Raw genomic sequence first — 6000 nt, 5'->3', positions numbered from 1 at the left:
ATGTCCTGGTCCAAAGCGTGGTTCTTGTGCCAGCTGCTACAAAGTGAGGTTCCCCCAAGGAAGTCACACAGGCAGACAGTGGGGCATGGCTGCACCCCCAAACAATCTTTGGACCACCCCAAGTGAAACATCCCCACACCCTGAAGACTGTCCCCTGCAAGATGACATACAGTGATGACCGGTTCAAACACTGGTTTTGGCACCACGAGCTTCTATTCTGAGTGCTTTCCAAAGGCCTGTATTTCAAAGAAGATTTGAATAAGGAAGTGCCCTCTTCACCCAAAATGAGATTTAGACCTACATACTTCATATACCCGCATGTTCAGTGGACTTTCCCCTTCGAGGGAACATATGTTGTGTACTGGTCCAAACCGCGGCTCTTGCACCAGCTTCTTCAAAGTGCAGTGCCCCAGGAAAATCACACAGGCAGACACTGGGGCCAAGCTGCACCCCAAAACAATCTTTGGACCACCCCAACTGACACATCCCCAAGGTCTGGAGACTGCCTCCTGCAAGATGACAGACAGTGATGCCCGGTTCAAACACTGGTTCTGATGTCACGAGCTTCTATTCAGAGTGCCTTCTAGAGGCCTGTATTTCAAAGAAGATTTGAATAAAGGGCCCTCTGTGCCCAAAATGAGGTTTGGACCCCCACACTTCATACACCCGCATGTTCAGCAGACTCTGTAATTCGAAGGGACATATGCTGTGTCCTGGTCGAAAGCACAGTTCTTGTGCCAGCTGCTCCAAAGTGTGGTGCCCCTAGGGCAGTCACACAGGCAGACCCTAACCCTAATAACACTAACTCTAATAATCCTAACCCTAACCCAAGTAACCATAACCCCAACCCTAATAACCCTAATCCTAATAACCCTAATCCTAACAATCCTAACCCTAACCCTAATTACCCTTACCCTAATGATCCTAACTGTAATAACCCTAACCCTACCAACCCTAATGTTAACCCTGATAACCCTAACCCTTCTAACCCTAAACCTTACCATCCTAACCCTAACCCTAATAACCCTAACCCGAATAATCATAACCATAACTCTAATAACCCCAACCCTAATAACCCTAACCCTAATAACCCTAACCCTAATAATGCTAACCCTAATAATCCTAAATCTAACCCTAGTAACCCTATCCCTAATAACCCTAACTTTATCCCTAATAACCCTAACTCTAACCCTAATAATCCTTACCCTAACCCTAATAACCCTACCCCTGATAACCCTAACTTTAACCCTAATAATCCTAATCCTAGCCCTAATAACCCTAACAAACTTAACCCTAACCCTTAGAATCCTAACCCTAATAACCCTAATCCTAACCCTATTAACCCTAAACCTAACAACCCTAGCTTTAATAACCCTAACCCTAATAAGCCTAACCCTACCAACCCTAACCCTAACCATCCTAACCCTAATAGCCCTAACCTTAACAATCCTAACCCAAACCCTAATAACCCTAACCCTAATAATCATAACCCCAACCCTAATAACCCTAACCCTAATAACCCTAACCCTAAACCTAATAACCCTAATGCTAATCCTAATAACCCTAACACTAATAACCATAACTATAACAATCCTAACCCTAACCCTAATAACCCTAACCCTAACGATCCTAACCCTAACCCTAATAACCATAACCCTAAAAAGGTAAACGTAAAGAGGGGTGGCTGCTGCAATGTTCCCTCTAAGCTGTGGAGTCTTGTGAACAAAAATTCTACTTTGTGAGCTACTGGCATTAAAGTTGTGAGCGAGTGACTTGGCTACTGCATAGATTAGCTTGCTCTGGAGCCATCCTTCCTGAGCGAAGACAAAAATGTGTGAGCCAGAGGCTAAAAAACTGTGAGCCAGCTCACACTAACTCAGCTTAGAGGGAACAGTGGTTGGCGGTGGGGTTTAGGGGTACAGTTTTCCCACCAGCCAGTTGGCCAGCGGCGGGCAGGAGCCCACCAAATCAGGGGACCACCCCGCCCCCACCTGGGGACTGGCATTCCTAGGATAGAGAATGCAGCTACTCTCCCTGCCTGCTTTGGAGGTGGGGTGGGCTTTGTGCTCCTGTGAGGAAGGAGCCACAATTTGTAATGATAACGCAAAGCAGAGAGATTTTAAAATCCCTGCATATATACTGGTGACACAGAAACATAAAAGTAGCCTACCTTGATTTTTAAAACTGATATGAAACTTTTGTGCTCTTGGATTACTTCCACTCAAAAATTTTCAAGGAATTTTTTTTCTACTTAAAAAAAGAAACAAGTGAGACTTGCACAAGCACACAGTAATCTAATTTGTGGTTTGTACTTATAATTTTAATTTGTTTAGTTAATTTGTGTCTGTGTTATATGAAAAGCAGCTAAGACATGCTTCTAAAAACTAATTAAGCCTCAAGGGAGAAATCTATAAAAAGGAGGAGAAATAGGATCCAATTCACTTCTATGAATCATGAGAATATATATATATATATTCGTACAAAAGGGGGAAAACGGTGGGTGTACAACTCATGTCACTTCACTGTGTGTCCAGCTTCACAGTCCACAGGATCAACGCTCATTGTTTGGAACTGGCTTGCCAGTTCAAGGGCTTAATGTATGTTCTCCTCTTTGAACATTGCATTTACCAGGGCAGAACTGGATGCCTCCAGGGATGGGAATGGGGTCCCAGCGTTTCCCATACAAGGACAATGCAGAGATCAGGGAGAATTTGCAAGTGAGAACTGGCCAGTGGGAGGAGGGTTCTTAGTCCTTCCCTTACTCACCAGTTCTCCATTGCAAATGCCCCCTCCACAGCCTTCACTATCCCCCCTTAGCTGGGTGAGGATCAACAGCTACAGACAACGGGTTTATCTGAATTTTGAAATCCTTGGCTTTGTATTTTAAAACTGCAATAAAGATCCATTTAACAATATGCAAGAGAAACACTTGCAGTCCAAACTGTACATCCTGGGTAGTTCCATTATATTTTCCCCAACACTTCACACACACACACACACACAAACACACACACAAACACACACACACACACACACCATGGAAGCCAGCCGCAGGTGGGGACTGGATGGAGGGAGGAAGGACTGCGTAACCCTTTCTTTGTGTGTCATTTCACCATCCAAAGTCCCCTCCCTCTAGCTGAGGTTTTTCTTGCAGAGACCCTATCTATTAGCAGGAAAACAACAGGCAAATAGTGGCAAATAGCTGGTAGAGTTGCCAAAAAGCTTTGGGGTGAAATGCCCTGTCCATTGAAGAGAGGCATAACCTGTGTAGATGGGCAGCTAAAGCTTTTCATGGCTTGGAGGTAAACAGCATCACCTGATAAATAACATCCCATTAGGAGGAAGTCCTCAAACTTTGCTCTGTGGAGTGGTGGGATGCAGGCCATTGTCTTATTAACACTGCTGTGTTGTAGACAGGAACTGATGGTAGGAAAGAAAGCCTTGATTAGGGCCATGCCATGAATTTATGATAAAGGGGAAACTCGAACAAGGGAACACACAGCTCATTCTCTTTTCCTCACCAGCTCCCTTGAAGAAGTGAGAGAAGTAAAGCTTCTGATTCCTTATGCTTATTCATGTAGCCCCCCCTCCCTCTCTGCATCTACTACACTTCCCTTTTTAAAAAAAAATATTTTCTAAAAACTACAAGAAAATAGGGAAGAGGGAACTATAAACTATGGGAGAAAGTAAAGATAAACCACTAAAAACCCAAGAGGTGGGGGTCATATAATGCTTACAATAAAATAGCTTTGAATAAGAAAAGAGTAATTTGTTACATTGCAGGTGATCATTAAAATCGCTTTGATAATTCAAGTCCAGGTATTCTGACTTAGTAAAGAACCATACACAAGAATGGTTAAATAATAAAAATCAAAAGTCAAGCTTCAGAGAAAATTAGCATCTCATTTGCCTCTTCTTTCCCTCAATCGATATCCTTGTTTGGGGGTGGCCGCCCCACGTTCCGAATCCAAGTCTTCTCCAGTAAGTGCTTCATCATCACTCCCCTTGTTGCTCTTCTCATCCTCTTCTCCTGTTGGATCCAGATGTTGCTGCAGAAACTCTCTTGCTTTCAAAACAGAGTCAATTTCCCCCCTCTTATCTTTGAATTTGAAGAGTATGCCTTTGGGTACAATCCATTTGTAAGATATGTTGTTCTTTTGTAGAAACAAAGCCAAGTCTCTGTATTTTTTCCTTATTTCAAAAGGAATGTCTTTCAAAACTCTTATCTCCTTGCCATCAATTTTGAGGGTAATTCCATTTGTTGCTTTTAAAATCTGGTCCCTCATTTGTCTTCTGGAGAATCTTACCACCACCTCACTGGGCAGATTATTTTTCTTTATGTATTCTGAATATGACCTATAGATCACATCCATTTCGCCTTGAAGAAAATCCACTTTGCATCTACTACACTTCCATGAACAGTTTGGTGTAGTGGTTAAGAGTGGCGGACTCTAATCTGGAGAACCAGGTTTGATTCAACACTCCTCCACATGCAGCCAGCTGGGTGACCTTGGGTCAGTCACAGTTCTCTCAGAGCTCTCTCAGCCCCACCTAACTCACAAGGTGTGTGGAGAGGAAGGGAAGAGAAATTGTCAGCCACTCCAAGACTCTGAGTGAAGAGCGGGGTATAAATCCAACTTTTCTTTCTTCAATATATATATCCTTTCCAAGTATCCTCCTCCTCTTTCATACCTACCCCAATTTAAATCTTTTAGCATTTTTTGGTCAGAATAATCTCATAGGACAGAGAAGACTCAGAGTGTAGAAGGCAGTAACAACAGTGCAAGAGATGAGGGGCCAAAGAATGTTTAATGGCCTTTTGCAGTACCCACAATGTTTTGTTCAAGCAGACACCAGTAATTTTTAGACAGGTAATGAGAGATGGCAGCTGCCACTCAAAGGCAGTTTGTCATGCTGAGTGAATAACTAGATCAGCACTGAGAGTTGGAAAGCTTTGAAAGCTTTTTCGATGAAGATCAATTTTCCCCGGGCTTTTATTTCTAATTGGGAAAGACGCGTATCTCTGATTCTCACAGTGAATTAAATGGACTCAGATGGAATACTTTGTATTCCCTATGTACAAGATTCAGAATAACAGCAAGCTAATACTGTAGCCCTGCCAGCACCACAAGAAGAAGGAAATGGAAGATCAGAAGCATTGAGCATCCGAGAGCCAGAGTGGTGGCTGATGGGTTTTTATTAATTGCATTTCACTTACCACGCAGAAAACCAAACCTGCCGTATTAAAAGATCCATCAAAGCCACCAAAAGCTTGAAGTGGCCATTTCTGGCACATTAACAAAAATAAAGCAGAGTATTTTATTTCTCTGGGGGTGGGAGAAGGGGGGGATTGTCTCATTAGCTTGTACTAAATCTCCAACCACACCTTCTCACTTAAAAGTCATCTGCCAGAGCAACTGTTTTCAGGAAGGGAGTCTGAAGAACTGAGTCAAGTTGAGGTGATGAGAGATGAAGTTCTAGACCATGGGTGTCAAACATACGGCCCACAGGCCAGAACCAGCCCATTCAGGGCTCTGATCTGGCCCGCAAGAAACTGGTGCAAGAGAGGGAAGGCAGGAAGCTGCTAGGGTGGAATGATTGGATGCATGTGGTGAGAACACTGTTAGATTCAATGGTATGGTAAGCCATGAATCTATACCAATTTAGCAGAGTGCACAAACAGCCTACACACTGTAGAGCTTATTTGTTCTACATACGCTGGCAAAGTTACAGAATTACACAGAGCCACTTGTCAGTTTCAAAATTAATAAAGAGTTCTTTATTTAGCGAACTCCATTCTAGATAGGATAGATGAGAGAGATAGGAATAGAATCTAACTAGCTGGATGCAGGGCTCTTTTTGTAGCAGAAACTCCTTTGCATATTAGGCGACACACCCCTAATGTAGCCAATACTCCAAGAGTTTATGGTAGCCCCTGTAAGAAGAGCTCTGCAGTCTCTTGGAGGATTGGCTACATTAGGGGTGTGTCGCCTAATATGC

The sequence above is a fragment of the Gekko japonicus genome, unplaced genomic scaffold (genome assembly GCF_001447785.1).
Source record: "Gekko japonicus isolate JY-2015 unplaced genomic scaffold, Gekko_japonicus_V1.1 scaffold32, whole genome shotgun sequence".
NCBI lineage: Eukaryota > Metazoa > Chordata > Lepidosauria > Squamata > Gekkonidae > Gekko > Gekko japonicus.
Note: the sequence above shows the minus strand (reverse complement) of the source record.